We start from the raw sequence: 17522 nt of genomic DNA, 5'->3' as shown, positions 1-17522 counted from the left end.
GCACTTGATCCCACGAACTTTCTTCCCACGCCGCTCGACTCTCCATCGATGGTTGATATGCACGATAACTTTCTTGTGATGGATAATAATTGGCGGAAGCATAAGATGAAGATGATGATTTTTTTTTGCATATTTTGCCTTCATTATTTCCCACTCTGACCGCTCCTCCGGCGTTGTCAAGTATGGTTTCCCATTTGCTTCATAATTTTGGAGGTAGGGAGAAACATTGAAATCAAAATCTTCGGGTTGAACCTTGGAACGATTATACAAATGTAAATGTCTATTTTTCCATTGTTGTATGAATATAGCATGCTTCCTCGGCCAATCTTCACTATGCTTCCCACGTGCATCTATTTTATTCAAATCGTCCATGTTAAATATGTATATTTTTATTGGTTGGTGAAACCCAAATTGTCGCAAAACTCTATCGGCTACATGGATATCAACAATTGCGAAATGGAGCAATGGTGTTATGGCACACCATGTCTCTGCTCCTTCAAAAAACATTGGCGGTAGACACCGTTGGATATCCGACTCATAAAAAGACATCCAATTAAATTTTCAAAAGTATTATGTTAGTATAATTAAACAATTAATATTACAATTTCAAAGTTAATGCAAAAAATATTAAAATTTACCGCATGTCTATCGGCGATATCAATCCTCATCTGAATATCTACTTTGGTTGCACCCGACAACTTTGTATCGATTATTAGGTGTCGCCATCTAAAAAATTACATTATTTATTGTCATTTTCAAAATATTTAAATAAATATTATAAAATATCAAAACTTTAAATATAAGAATTTACCTTGTGACGAGAGGAAACTCTATAGGAGCGGATGTAATAGGCATAAAAATGGGAGACGATATTATGCCCATGATTGTAGCAAAACTAAACAACCCGCTACATCCACTTTTTGTCCTCTAACAACTATGGTCGCGTTGTAGAGTTCACGATACAAAGAAGCCAAAATTGCATAACTCCAACTATATTGGCGACATATAGCAAAATCCTTCAATATCAGAAGATATTGGGTGTGCACCAAATTGCCCGATTTATCCGGTAGCAAGATCCCTCCAATCAACGTCATAAGATATATCCGAGCTACATATATCACCTCCTGCTCCATTGATTATCCATCTACTCTAAATTCTCTATCCAACCACGTCATTCGTATCCGCCTCCCATCAATGACATCGACTGGAGCCTCATTTCCCAATAAATTTGAAATAACAACATCTCACACATAGTTGTTGCGAATCACAATGTCATACCATTAATCGGAACACCAAGTTGATACGCGACATCTTCCAATGTTATCGTCACTTCACCACAAGGAAAATGAAACGTATGCGTTTTGGGCCTCCAACGCTCAATCAACGCCAATATTAGTGCCGACATCACCTTAAATTTGCGAAGAAACATCGCTCCATATAATCCGGATTGTGAAAGATATATCAGCATCCACTGATGTGGCTCTTCATTCTTCATTCCTCGATGACAAATGCCTTGTTCTTCTCGCTACAATTTGAAAATAAATTATTTAATACAATTACATAAATAATTATTATTAATACTATAATTTAGTCAAAACTAAAATAAAATAAAACAAATTAAATTTACTGTAGTCAACTCGGTCGACGAAATATGAACATCATCAAGACGTAACATTTCTTCTCTTAAGGCCATTTCAACACAAAATCTTCAACACAAAAGTTTTTACTCTCAATAGAATGTTTGATTCCAATTGAAGAATCAATCCAACCCAAACCTCTATTTATACTACTCTACCCAACGGCTATAAAAGGCTAGTTTTTTCAAATTGAAAACAGTCATTGGAACTCGTCATACCGGCATGACGAGTTCCATTGAATTTTTAAAAAATGACCGTTCAACAACGGTTAATCCAGCGGTCAACAAATTCAAAATTATGCTCGTTGGAACTCGTCACACATCATTAAAATAATATATATCTTTTTTACAATGCTTTTAAAATTTTCTAAATTTTTTTATTATGACTCGTCACACGGGCATGACGAGTCCCGTATGATATATTAAATATATTCGGGCAGCGGGACCCACGTGACACGACCCATTAGAAAATATATCACATGAAACTCGTCACGCCGGTATGACGAGTTCCATGGATACTGTAACATTTGCCGTAGATTCCAAAATAAAATTTTGGGTGCCCTATTGGGCTAAATAATCAACCCGCTTGGATTATTGGGATAAAACACAGTAGACAAGCACCCAAATATACTTAATTTTTAATGTGAATAATTGAACATGATGTAATCGAGGTGACAACAAGAAATCAAGATTATTCCAAAACAAGGAACCTCAAAGTGAGCCTGTAGAGATGCAAACAAAATGTTTGTTAGAACCAACTTTAAAGGCGTGCACGTCCACAATCAACTTTGGCATTATTCTTTAGGAAGAAGAATGGAACACCAATGATTGCTTACAAACCCCAAATCTCTTCCATCTTTTGATCTGTCACCACGTCTTAGGGTATACTAATAGTATAAACAATAGCTTCTTTTTAGTTTCAATTCACTGTAAATTTATGCACTTGTGTAAGGATATTGGAACGCATGGTTAAACAAATTTCACATATGCTAAAACTAGTACATAATTAGAAACTAAAAATTAATAGACATTGCTATAGCTGATTCTGGTTTTTGTATTAAACTCACGAGTCATGACACAATTGATACAATTGTGATATTGAATCTTTAATATTTAAATTCGAATTTTATTTTATCTGAATAAATAAAAAAAACTGGTTAAAAAGTAGAGATTTAAGGTAGAAATTACACTCTGATCTAGTTTTTAAGGTAAAATTCACATATGACAAGACAAACACACATATAAATGTGTGGTAAAATAGAAATCTAACTAAAAATATAGATAGAAAGTATTGAACAAGTATCTTTAAACTTATAAAAGTTTATTATATTGATTATTCAATAGAAAAAGAAAATTATATTATTATTCTAAATTTGAATTAAGTATTTTTCACCTTAATCTTAAATCAAACCTTATACTTCAAAATATCTGAATCTAATCTAAGTTTATTTGAAAGAAAATCTACTATTAAATCTGATCAACACCCATCAAATTTGAGTGAAATACACATTCCACACCATGTACTCAGATATATTTATTATTTTCTTTTGTAAATTAACCCGTCTCCAAATGAAAGCATATTCCTTGACATTGCTTGCGTTTTGGACCGTCTTGGACCTGATATTTTTAATATTGGCCGACAAAAATTGACCTAATTTAACAAACCTATTTACTATATACTAAGTTCGGCCATTAAACTTTGACCCACACACATTGCTCGGTCTGCTATTGGAGACAACTTATTAGTACTATCTATTTATTAATTATTATGATTATTTTTGTAAATATAAAAAAATATTTTGGGGTGTGTTATTTTATTGGTCTTTTTTATTTTTTAGAAAGAAAAGATTAATAAATAAAAACACTAAGTTTCATCATGATAAATTGTGATGCATAAATTAAATCTAAATTATGCAGCGTTTTACTACTTTGAATGAGTAAATTCAAATTTTATTCAAAACATAAAAAATATACCTCAACTTCAAAGGAACGACTAGAATACATCAAAGTTTGTGTTGAGGTAGGAGCTGGGTGTAGGGTTCCGAAGGTGGTCTTTGTCAAGATGAGGGATGGGTCTCTAGAAGAGGTGAAGGTTGTAGTCCCATAGTTTCCCCTTTGTTGCTTTTACTGCAAGTCTTATGGGCATTATGATAAGATTTGTATTGAGACTAAAGTTGGCCAGAAAGAGTGGAGAGTTAAGGAGCAGACGGAATTGTCTTCAACTGCTCTAGTTCAGGATGAGGGGCATGAGATTGATGTCCCTGTGGATATGGGGGATCAGGGTGTAAATAAAGAGGGTCATGTGGCCCTAAAGGGGGTGGTGGAGAGGGTTTATGTGGCTCAAAGAAGTGCTGTGAAAAGGGTTGTACATGAGAGTGCTGAGAAGAGTGTTGTTCATTCCTTGAGGAAGCAAGAGAAATGGAAGAAATGAAATAAGAGTAAAGTTATATTTACTGGTTCATCTAACCTTTTTGAGATTCTTGGCTCTACTTTGAAAGAGGGTGAAGTTGGAGGAAGGAAACCTCGACTGACTTCCCAGGGTGGTTGTTATTCTACATGACAAGAAAGTAAAGAAGAATGACATGATAAAGAAGAACAAGGTCAGTAGTGATGCTGCAAGTTTAGAAGGAGGTGTGATTCTTCCTAACTCTTTATGACTGTTATTTTTTTTTAAATGTAAGGGTTTTTATCATCCTAAAAAGCAATGTAGAGTGATGGCTATAGTTGAAAGCCTACATATGGAAGTTTTTTTCCTTATTGAATCTTGGGTTAGATATAGTAATGCCCATGATGTTATTGCTAAATTTACTGATATATGAGAGTATTGTTGGAATTATGAACATATGGAGAATGGTAGAATATAAGTTTTCTAGAAGAAGAGGTTAGATTTTTCTATTTTTCATGTTGCTAGTGATGAGTGTTCTGAATTGGTAATATTTTCTCGTTAATTCTTTGATCTTATAAATTTATTGTTGCTGATTGGTTGTGTTATTTTTATTTTCGTGCAGGATCTTACTCTCCAGAATCAGTAGTAAAACGGGCGCATTCTGCAATTTTTTTATTATTTGGTCACGGCTGGAGACATGGGCACGACTCTGGGTATGACACGGTTTGACGTCAGCACCTTCTAGAAGATCCAGTCAGCGTTTTTAGAAGCACGAATGGATTGACCGCACGTTTCTGGAATTCGGATTTGAATTAAACTCAAGTTTTAGGATAATATTTTAAACATTATATTTTTTCTTTGTTTTAAGTATTTTAGTTTAAATAGGTTTTAGTATTTCTCAAGTTTTAGGATAATATTTTAAACATTATATTTTATCTTTGTTTTAAGTATTTTAGTTTAAATAGATTTTAGTATTTCAATTAGGATTTAGAATATTATTTTATTTTATCTTTATTTAGGTATTTTAGTTTAAATAGTTTTAAGTGTTTTAATTAGGATTTAAGATATTATTTTAGGAATTATCTTTAGCTTGTATTTAAGAATTTGAAGGCTATAAATACCCTCTTAGGGTAAGCCTAGAAACATATCTCTCTCATCTGAGAATAAAATCTTCTTTTTCTCTCTAGCTTTCTCTATATTTTTCACATGCTTCCTTTATTTCCCTTTAAAAATTTGTTTTCAATATGCTAAGTATGATTTTGGTCATGCTTAGCTAAATTTATTTTAAGCCGAGGGCTAAAGCGAAGGCTCAATTCCAAACATGAGAATTGTAATGTACTTAAATCGCTTTGGATTTCTATCTCTGTTTTCTGGACTTATTTTCAAATCAAAACGATTTTCAACATTGGTTTGCATATTGTTATGGTTAACGTTGGAATAAGGATTGGCTTATTGAAGCACATTCAACTTCGTGATAACACACTTAGCAAAATTGTTTGCTAAGAGGAAACGAAGATCAGAATCAGTTAGTGTTGAAACAACATAATCCGAGTCGGCAGCGAGGAATTGTTCTTGTAGTAACCGACGTGAATCTTGAAGTAAAGATCAGTTTCGATGATCCGAGGAATTTTAGGCAAAGCTGAAATCTAAGGCTGCTTTTACAATAAGTTTTCTTTATTCCTATCTCTTTTATTTATTTTTTAATATTTATCTTTTATTTCTTTAAATAATTAAAACCCCTTTTATATTTATTACTATTAATATTTATTATTTTATTATTTTTCCTTTTTTAAATTATAATTATTTATTTTATTATATCTTTTCATCTTCATCTGGAACTCTATTTTCTTCTAAATTAAGAAAGAGTTTTACTAAATCAGAAACACCACAGTCCTTGTGGATCGACCATGTTTCTCTATACTACCTTTTCCTTTCTATTTATTAAGAAGCCAGAATTATTTTGATAGCAAAACGATGGTTATTAGCTAGTCATGATGTTTCTATCAATGGGAGCTTATGGATAAGGATATTGTGGTTACTAATGTCTATGACAGTAATGGTGAAAGTGTGAGGAATGACCTTTGGTGTAACACCCCCAACCCGTACCCGACTCGGATACGAATTCGAGGTGTCACATTGACATTTCAAAACATTTACTTATACAAAATAGTGAACAATTTTAAATCTTTTACTAATATTAAGAAAATATGATAATATACTGTTGAATTATGTTTCGTTATAACGAATTTAAGTCATAAAAATGTATTTATGAATAGTATTATATTGTAGGAATAGTACCCAAACTGTGCAAATAGTATCGTGAACAATAATGAACAGTTCCGTGAACAGTGTATCGATGCACTACTACAGTACCGTGAACAGTGTACCGATGCACAAAAAAATTGAATTTAAAATGTGCATCGATGCACTGCTACAACAATTTTAGCAAAACATATATAAAACTCATAAAAACTTAATCTTTCATCATTATAAAGTTACCATTTACATAAATACGTTTAAACCATTACAAAACTCAATCATATGATTTTACAAAACCGATTAGAGCATATCATATTCAAATCTTTATTTACATGCCAACCACATTTTGTATTACAAAACACAAACTATTCAATTCTTTTTTGATCTGATCTTTGGAAAGGAGAAACTGGCCTGTCATGCATGACTTTTATCAATCTTCCTCTTCTCGGAACCTACGTGTATCACACGCTAAGTCGTTGACTTAGTGAGGCATAAATAAAATTATGATATAACTATAACTTCTATAATGCATGAACATTTAATACTACCATATCATACCTAAGCATATTTTTCTGTAACATATACACACATGCACATATCATGTAACATAACATCATACGTATATACATACTTAATCCCATCATTAACATGCTTATCATTACTTATTTTATCATCACTAATTTTTTTTATACCATATCAGCATATAATGTAAACTCTAAATCACACCAATGCATAAACCATTACCATTGTCATATCATATACAAACACACATCATATCATATAACAAATACACATATGTAATTATATTATTATCTTCATTTTATTATCCTATGATCTTGAACTTATCATTTATGCACGTCATATATCACAGACATCATTTCACAAAGGAACACACATAATATCATATCAAGTTCTTTATTATCTTTAAAGCCCATGTATATTGTTGAGAACTTAAGGTATGTGAGTACATAGAGGTTGTGCACTATGCTGTCACCACAGCTCGTATAAGGTCCACTGAGTGGCATGTGAAATCTGTGTCCCGAAGGACCTATCCATATGTTCCGAAGAACATAGGTAACTGTCCATATGTCCCAAAGGATATAGGTAATCCTGTCCATATGTCCCAAAGGGCATAGGTAATCCTGTCCATATGTCCCGAAAGACATAGGTAATCCTCGACTCTTGGCATGCCAACTATACCACTAGCTCTCATATCACATAACATGGGCATTATCATTTATAACAGTTCATATCACTTGTTCCTTCTCTTCTGTCACATACCACATGTATGTGTAAACATATATCTCATATCATATAACATGTATCACAAGTTCATGTAATCACGTATTACATGTAATCACGTAGATCGTTTTATATGCCTTATATCATTTCTCATTTGTTCATGTACGTATGTCATATCTTGTTCACATATATTCATATATATACATCACATAGCACATAAAATAACATATCATACATATCACATAGCTGATATCATATTTTTCATATATTCATGTAGTTCAGTATCACATATCGCATATAATAACATATGACACCTATACACATTTTCATATACTCATGCACACATAAGAATCACATAACATTTTAGAAGTTACTTCTTACCATAATAACTCCGTCACTGGCTCATCGCAAGCCAATGTTTGATTAATAACATAAGTACAAATTAAATTGCACTCACCTTAGTCTTGCTTGCTTTGATTCGATCCTAATTCTTCAATTGTTCCAGAACAGGATTACGTTCTATATCTTTGCTTGGCTTTCTCTCTTATATGAAGAAGAAGAAGAAGTTCTGGAGAAAATATCTCCTTATCCTTATCCCCACACACATATATATCCTTATCATATCATATTTTTAATTCTTTTCCAGGTTAAATGACCATTTTGTCCTTTAATTCATTTGATAATTACTAACAACTTTCAGGAAATATTTTCAAATAAATCATTGAACTATTGAACTATTCTACTTTAATCACCAGATTTTGAAATTTTAGAATTTAGTCACTAATCTGGTATTGATGATGTTACATTTGGAGCCAGTTGTAGGATATTCAAGGAAGAATTGAAAGTTCCCCTTGGCTAATTGATGGGGACTTCAATGTCACTGCCATCGTTGAGGAAAATTTTAATTTTAGGGAGGTTGGTGTTCATGTTACCCCAGATAAGGAAGATTTTTAGAATTGTTTAGGGGCTTTAGGTCCAGTGGATCACCCTTATTTTGGGCCACTTTAACCTTGGTCAAATAAGCATGGTGCAAGATTTCTTGTTAGGAAACTTGACAAGGTCTTAATGAATGCTTGTTGGTGTAATCATTTTGGTATTCTTATGTAGAATTCAAGGCTCATAGGGACTCTGATCACTGTCTGGTTGTTGTATGGTGTGATCATGAGAGTTTGGCTTTTAGGCCTAAGCCCTTTAAATTTTTAAACCTTTGGACTTTAAATCTTGATTTTAGGAGTATAGTTAGAGATTCTTGGTGTGAGAATGCTAGGGGATCCTATGCAGGTTTTGTTCTATAAATTGAAGAGGCTTAAGCCTAGAATAAGGGAACCGAATAAGATATATTTTTCTAAAATATCTGAGAGGGTTGCTGATAAGAGAGAACAATTAGAAAAGAAACAAATTTTGATTTTCTCCTAGCCTATTTTAGATAATATTGAGCTGGAAAAATAGTTGGGGTTAGAGTTAATTGATCTTGAACATGCTAAAAAAATGTTCTACCAGCAAAAAGCTAAGGTTGATTGGATCCAAGAGATGGATTAATGTACTAGGTTTGTATACTCTTATATTGTTGTGAAGAAGAGAAATACTGTGAGAGTTTTGTTTGATGAAAATGAGAGCAGGCTAAAAACTTTTGACTATATAGTTGTTGAGTTCATTCATTTTTTCACTAAGCAGATTGGTAGTAGGGATGAAAATGTTAAGGGGTGTAGTGTTGAAATTTTGAGGGGTTTTCTTAAGGTGGCTTGCCTAATGAGGCTAAAGAGGCTCTTAGGGATGTTACTGAGGAGGAGGCAAATGATTCCATTTTTAATCAAGATAAGGCACCAGAGCCTGATGATTTCACTTCAGGCTTTTCCAAAATATTCTGATATATTGTTGGGATGACTTTGTTACAGTAGTTAGACATTTTTTCCACTTCAAACCCGCTGCCTGCTTTTAATGCAACTGTAATAACTTTGGTGTCAAATATGTCTAATTCTTGTATAGCTAAAGAGTATCGACCTATATCTTGTTGCTCTGTGATTTATAAGACCATTATAAAGATTCTAGTTAATAGGCTTACTGGTTATTTTCCTGGTTTGGTTGCCCTCAATCAATAAGCTTTTGTGAAATGTAAAAGCATTGTGGATAATATACTACTAGCTTAGGAGATAGTGAGGGGTTATGGTAGGACTACTCTTTCCCCCAAGTGTGTTATTAAAATGGATTTAAAATAAGGCAGTTGACTCTTTTAGTTGGGACTTTGCTTTGAATGTTTTAAATACTTTAGAATTGCTCGGGTAGTTTAAGGATTGGATCAATGTATGTATTACTAACTCTAGGCTCTCAATTTCTCTTAATGACAGTTTGGTTGGCTATTTCAAAGGAAATATGGGGTAAGGTAAGGGGACCCCTTGTCCCCTTACATTTTTGTGATTGCTATGAGTGTATTGACTGGTATGTTAAATGAAGTTGTGAGCCAGAGGGTCTTAGTTATCACCCTAAGTGCAAAAGGATTAGATTGATTCATCTCTATTTTGCATATGATCTCTTAATCTTTTGTAAAGGCACTTTTGATTCCATTATGGGATGTATTGTGTTTTTGGGAAATTTTATGAATTTTTTGGATTAAGGTTAAATGTTGCTAAGTCTAAATTGTTTACTTTAGGGGTCTCAATTGATCAATTAGTTATTTAGACTATGAATGGATTTCAGATTGGGAAATTACTTGTGAGGCACTTGGGGGTCCCTCTTACACCTAGGAAGTTGTATGTTAAGGATTAGGACAGTCCTGTGGAGAAAATTAAGGTAAAGTTAGGGCAGTGGTCTAATATGCTCCTTAGTTATTCTGGTAAAGTTCAAATCATTAGAGTTTTACTTTTTAATTGGCAAATTTTTTGTGCATGCAATTGTGTTGTCTACTGTTGTGATTTAGCATGTTGAGCAACTCTATGCTAGAATCCTCTAGAAAGGCAATGATGTTCCTACGAGGGAAACTACAGTATGTTGGGATAAAGCTTGTGTTCCTAAGTCTAAAGTGGGGTTGGGGATCAAGAGATTAAAGTATCGGATAAAGGCTTATATTCTCACCTTATTGAAGAAGATTCTTGTTGGAGAGAGCTCCTTGTGGGTGACTTGGATTCAAGAATATGTTCTCAAAGGGGTTGGTGCTTGGCAAGTGATCAGTAAGCCTAATTTTATTTGGGGGCTAAAGAAAGTTTTGAAGTTAAGAAATGAGTCTCAAGTGCTATTTGTTGGTGTGAATTGGACGATAACGCAAACTAGGAGGTTTTGGAGTGAAATAAGAGTCAGAAGGGAGAAAGTGGAGTGACATAGATTACTATCGTTTTTATTGAATATTCTTAAACATTCAGTCATTGGTTAGATGACACTCCTGGACAGGTTGTCCGTTGCTGACAGAATGTTGAAGATGGGCACTCTTGTTTATGACCTCTGTAAAAACCATTGACGCATGTTATAGTCTAGGAACCATATTTTTTTGAGTGTACTTTTATAACAAAAAAAAATTGTAGATGGTCATTCTTAGGCTATGCAGTGTTAGATGAGAAGTGAAGAATTGAAAGGGTGAGATTATTTGGGTTGTGATAGTCTTAAAGGGTAAACCCTTGATTGTTTTCATACTCAATGTTGCTTTGTGTGCTTACATCTGTTACATATGAGTCGAGATGAATTACAAAAGGTTTAGAGGGACTGTTAGATGTGTATGAGACGTTGTTATTTATATTAAAGATGTGGTTAGAATAAAAATGTATAAAAAAGTTAGTAATGATCCTGTAAATTTGATTCTTTATAATGTCTGGGTGATTCATAATTGATTTTTCGGTGTGATGTTGTAAGTATTTTTTTAGCAGTATATTATGTTGCTTCTTAGGTAATACTAGTAAATTGTGAATTTAGCTGGTTACACGAAATATTAATACCATAAATTGATACTCACATTAAATGTATTTTAAAAGATAAATTAAGAGTTTGGATAATTTTTTGAGGTTTAAGTTTTTATCCACAAAATTTTTAGTCTCTATAATACCTATTGATAAGAGCGTGGGTCCATCTCACGCGCCAAACAAAAACAGAGAACAAGACACTCTACTGCATCGGTTTAAAGAATCTTCCTAGTAGTTCCTCCCAGTTGTCCACTCACGCTCTAGCACGTCACACGCGCATGTCATTCCTCGTCTAAATTGTTTGAATTTCAAACTCGGCGTCCCGACATTTTTACAGCTTAATTTTTAGCTCTTTTTAACCTGCTACTATGCCCCAGTTTTTAAGTTTAACATCAGTCTCCTATTTACTGGTCAATCCCTTTACGACGTTAAGTTTTCTCTTTTTTCCACTCCTAAACCACCACGTGGCGTCAGATACCTTACCGCGTTTAAACTTTAAGTCGGCCTCGTCTTGGTTTAAGAACGACTGAAGCTCATTTCATTCTCGAAAAATCATTTTTTATTCTACTTTTTTCTTTCTCGCTTTCGCTATTCTTTCCGGATCTGGAATTCTAGTCGGAGGATTCAAGCATGTCTTCAACGTCGTTGTATTGGTGTTACAGCTGTACCCTTCTAGTTCGTGTGTTGGATTTAGATGGTACAAACGACTCGGCTGTGTGTCCGTACTGTGACGGTGGCTTCATCGAGGAGATCAATTCATCGGATAATCACAACCGTCGATTTCCAGCCATGTATATGATCGCCAGCAACGATAACAGCCGTCAAAATTCGAATAGGACCCGAAATCTCGTCTATCGTAGGAATCGCAGGGGATCCGTTGACCGGTCAAATATCAATCTGATCATTATCCTCCGTGGTTCAACCGATGACGAGAACAGCACCGCTGATGGAAACAACGACGGCGCCTTTGGATTCTTCTACGATGACGGATCTGGGTCTGGTTTAAGACTGATTCCGGCTTCGATGTCCGAAACTTTAATGGGTATGGGTTTCGATCGGTTATTGAAACAGCTTTCGCAGATCGAGATAATCGGACTCGGTCAACCCGAAAACCCGCCCGCTTCGAAGTCAGCAATCGAATCAATGTCGACCGTTGAAATAGAGAAGACCCATGTTTACTCAGAAACTCACTGTGCCGTTTGTAAAGAACCTTTCGAGCTCGGTACGGAAGCTAGGGAGATGTCGTGCAAGCATATTGTCGTAATTTGGACCTTAAAATTGAGCTTCGACGTGGATTAAATGAATTGGGAGTCGTCACCGATCATTTACTTTATGAAAAGTGGGTTGATCGAATACTTTATTTCTTATCTAATCTGCGTCTTACCAGAAATATGTCGGATTCGGGAGTCGGTTACAGTTAAGGAAGGGTTAGCACCCTTGAACTGCCCTTTCGGTACTACGTAATTTCTAGTTGTCATTAAGTAAGAAAATTGAAAGTTTAACTCAAAAGGTAAAATTACGATCCAAAATTATTTACCCTAATTCGATTTGAAAATATCTCTTTTAAAAAAATACGAGAAACATGTTAGAGGAAAAAGACAATAAAAATAAATAAAAAAAATAAATAAATAACACGAATAAACAAAATGAGATAAAAAATAAGAAAAAAAAATAAAAATAAACAAGAAAAAAAATGAAGTAACGAATCTAATCATAATAAAACAATAATAAAAATAATGAGAAAAAATATAAAGAAAATAAAAAAAATAAAAAAAAATGTAAGTTAAAAGTAAAATAGTAATAATAATTATAATGATAATTATAAAAATATAAGTATATACGTTAATAGCAAAAATAAATAGTAATAATAATAGTTATATATATATATATATATATATATATATATAAGCTTATAAACAAGGTATAAAATAATAGTAATAATAAGTATTAAAAAAAAATAATAGTAATAAATAAAAAATAGAAATAAAAAAATTATAAAAAATATAAAAATCAAAGTAAAAATATATATATATATATATATAAAATAAAGTATAAATGAAATAAATAATAATAATAATGGAAATATAAGTAAACATATATGATATTAGTAGGAGATTAAATTTAAATAAAAGCTAAATCAATGGACAAAGGTTAAAGAACATTGAAGATTAAAACCAGCAAAAATAAAAAAGTTTTCATTTTTTAAATAGATTTTCGCACCCTCATTCAAAATATGTAATTTGTTTTTGCGAAATAGCCTCTAGGAAGCGTATATCTGAAATCAAAGTTTCGAAAAACTCCCTTCGGGTCATCGGCTAAAACATTTGTCTTTGGGATTATCAAGCAAAGAAAACGCGATTAACAACGCATGTAAGTGAAGAGTAAAAAGAAACAAACGAAAGGTAAAAATCTTTCACCTTTATTACTTCGAATCGTTTACAATAGCCCGAATCACTTTCTTTGCTCGTATTTTTCTGGCGTTCCTTTTGTGTTTTGTATGTAAATCGTGTGTTACAAATGGGGAGGATTATATGTATTTATAGTGAAAAAAACTAACTATTTTTAGAATCCTATTAACAATAGAATTCTAATGCAACTAGACTCCTTGCTCGGTTGTTGCACGTTTGTTGGTGTGGTTGTTGCTTTAAAAGATATGGTGGTAGAAGAGTCCTCATAGGAGAGAAACTCTTGCTAATTCTATCTTTTAAGAAAATGGGTGTCTACACATATTTACCACGAGGATTGTATTATCCCATGGTTGTCACTTCGGAACTCCGCTTTGCCGTCATGAATTGCCGTCAGTTCGGAGCGAGTCAAACAATGACGTTTCGGAGACGGTTGGGCTGAGTATATGGAGGCTGCCCGGTGGGGTTTTCGTGGTGGGAAGGTTTAGGGAAGAAAGGGAATTGCCGGTTGTTTACACGGAGATGGATGGCGGGTTTGGGGAATTGGGTTCGGATCATGGAGCATCGAGGAGTAACATGGGTCGGGGTTAGAAGAACAGAGAACGGGTTTAGGAGAGTTGTTAGAAATGTGATGTCATTTTTGAGGAGGGGTTGGAGGTCTCCGAGTCAGACTCAATCTCATGGTGGAAGGGCAGATAGCGGTGGGTTGACCAGAAATAGTTCAACATCAATGTTCCGTACGTTAAGAAGAAGCATAAGTTCAAGCTCCAATTCTGTTTTGGAATAATTCTTTTAGTAAAAACAAGTAATTCATTATGGGTTTTGAATTTATGAAAAAAGATTGTAAATACCATTTAATTGGCAAATTTCTCATATAGTAAATTACCAATTTTCATGTTAATGGATTGTTTTTGATACACAACAAGAAGAAAGGAATTTTGAGGAAAATTATTAGAGAAAATAACTTCAGTGACCAAAAAATACCTTATAATATACGATTTTAACCAATTTTTTTTTTGGATTTGCCAAAATGACCAACTAAACCGCAATGTGATCAATAATTTGTAACGCGATCTCCGGTATCGTAAATCAGTTTCCAGATTCGCAACGCGAACTTCGACTATCGCAACGCGAACTTGGACTATTGCAATGTTATTTACATATTCACATTGCGATAGTCCAAGTTCGCGTTGCGATAGTCGAAGTTCGCGTTGCGATTTTCCAAATTCGTTGCGATAGTCCAAAATCGCAACGACTGGTGGTATTGCATTTGTTTCTTAAGAATTTTCTCTAAAAATATAGTATTCGCGCGGACGTGTCGAAGACACGTATTACCACGACCACGACCACGACCACGACCACGACCCGAGACGAGACAGACGGCGGCGGCGCGCGAGAGTCCCCCTTGTTCTCTATTACTCAACAAGGAAGTGGGAAAACCAAGCCTTAAATATCATTCCCAATAGTGTTTCCAATACTATGTGGGATTGAGCATTACCAACACTTGTTTCTAATACAATGTGATTAGTCAGGAAATAATTAACAATCATGCACCTTAAAACAGCTGAATCAGCAACCAATTGCATTAGTATTATACGATTAAATATGTCATAATTAAAAGTCAATCTACAATCAATCGAGATTATTGCAATTTTAAGCAAAACATTCAAAAAAATCACTATTTAAGGCTCAATCCCACATAGTATTGGGAACAAGTGTTGGTAATGCTCAATCTCACATAGTATTGGAAACACTATTGAGAATTGTATTTAAGGCTTGGCTTTTCCACTTCCTTGTTGAGTGATAGAGAACAAGGGGGACTCTCGCGCGCCGCCGCCGTCGCCGTTCGTCTCGTCTCGGGGTCGTGGTCGTGGTCGTGGTAATACGTGTCTTCAACACGTCTGCACGAATATTATCTTTTTAGAGAAAATTCTTAAGAAACAAATGTGAACTTCGACTATCACAACGAATTTGGAATAAATAGCAACGCGAACTTCGACTATCGCAACGAATTTGGAATAAATCGCAACGTGAACTTCGACTATCTCAACGAATTTGGAATAAATCGCAACGCGAACTTCGACTATCGCAACGAATTTGGAATAAATCGCAACGCGAACTTCGACTATCGCAACGCGAACTTGGACTATCGCAATGCGAATATGTAAATCGCAATGCGATAGTCGAAGTTCGCGTTGCGAATCTGGAAACTGATTTGTGATACCAGAGATCGCGTTGCGAATTATCGATCGCATTGCGATTTAGTTGGTCATTTTGGCAAATCCAAAAAAAGTTGGTTAAAATCGTATATTATAAGGTATTTTTGGTCACTAAGGTTATTTTCTCAAATTATTATAGTGGATGTAGACACTGTCGGAACCATTTTTCGGAATAAGCAAGAAGAAATCAACCAAACCAACACAAGGAGTTAGTATTAAAACCGAAATAAAAAAGAGTAAATAAAAGAAATAAAAGAAAATTAAAAAAAATAAATTGGAAATGATTAAAATTCATAGATCAAATTAATTCTAGGAATAAGCTGCAAAAGAAAAACATAACATTAAGGGATTAAATAAAAAATAGAAATTTAAAGTATTAAAATAGTGAAACATGAAATTAGAAGACCATACAATAATTAAGCCAAATTTAAAAATGATGACTAAAATAAATTATTTGAAAGTATAATGATCATAATATTAAAACATGGCTAGACTAGGGGGACTTAGGGGTGATTTGATCCTATATCTAATGACTTAAATTTAACCCATGGAAAGAAAAGGATATAAATATGATTAAACTAAAATTAGTGACTAGAATGCAAAAAGCTATGAAATAAGGAGGAGTTAATGTGTGGTTTTCCCAAAATTAAAATAAAAGCCATTTCTTTTCCTATTGACTTAAAAAACACGTGAACACAAATTAAAATTGTTTTTCCCACTTTTCAATTCTATTCGATGGTTTTGAATCCCTAGCCCTCTGTCTATTTTTCCTTTAAGCTGCGCAACACAACAGCAATGTTGACCGACTCTAAAAGGCCCCTATGCAATACTAGACTCGAGCCACTCTTCCTCTACTCGGTCGAGAGATAAACCCCAAACCGGCCACCACATGCGATGGCTCTTCGACCCAAACCGACCTCAACTAACCCTTATCTCCTCCTCAACGGCTCCTCCTCTTCTAGCCTAGATGAACGCCACTGTGAGGTAATTCTAAAACCTTCTTATATATATTTATTAGGAACGAAATACTTGTATAAATAAAAATTAATTAAAATTATACACAATACCTATTTTATAATTGCATTCTAATGATTTAGTAAATAACCCGAGAATGAAAACAAACCAGAAAGTACCTATTTGCTTGAAACTGTTTTTGGTTTCTTTGTTTTTTATTTTGATTGCTGCCAAGAAAATATGCTTCGATGGTGGGAAGAAATTTCTATATTTTTATTGCTAATTTTCCACTGAAAAACCAGAGTATTCGGGATCCCCTTTGAATGTGAGATTACATGGGTATTTATAGTACAAAAATGGTTCTATCTTTAGCATTTGATTCCGAGAAAAATTCTCGATTTGTTGCTTGTTCGTAGCTTCCTACTAACACACGTTACTTATTTGTTGACTGTGGATGGCCTCATGAGAACCTTGCGTCGAACGGTTGGAATGGGTGGCATGTGGTCGTGAAAAGAGGTTGACCATGTTGGTTGAAAA

General features: G+C 34.0%; 1 pseudogene; it reads left to right on the top strand.

The window, feature by feature from the left end:
• The first annotated feature begins 11950 nt into the window (after positions 1-11950).
• Positions 11951-14599, top strand: LOC120182821 (annotated as a pseudogene).
• Positions 14600-17522: the final 2923 nt, after the last annotated feature.

This window comes from Hibiscus syriacus, unplaced genomic scaffold (genome assembly GCF_006381635.1).
Source record: "Hibiscus syriacus cultivar Baekdansim isolate YM2019G1 unplaced genomic scaffold, ASM638163v2 tig00112738_pilon, whole genome shotgun sequence".
In the NCBI taxonomy this organism is placed as follows: domain Eukaryota; kingdom Viridiplantae; phylum Streptophyta; class Magnoliopsida; order Malvales; family Malvaceae; genus Hibiscus; species Hibiscus syriacus.
The sequence above is the reverse complement of the archived record's forward strand: the minus strand, read 5'-3'. Positions and strand labels throughout refer to the sequence as shown.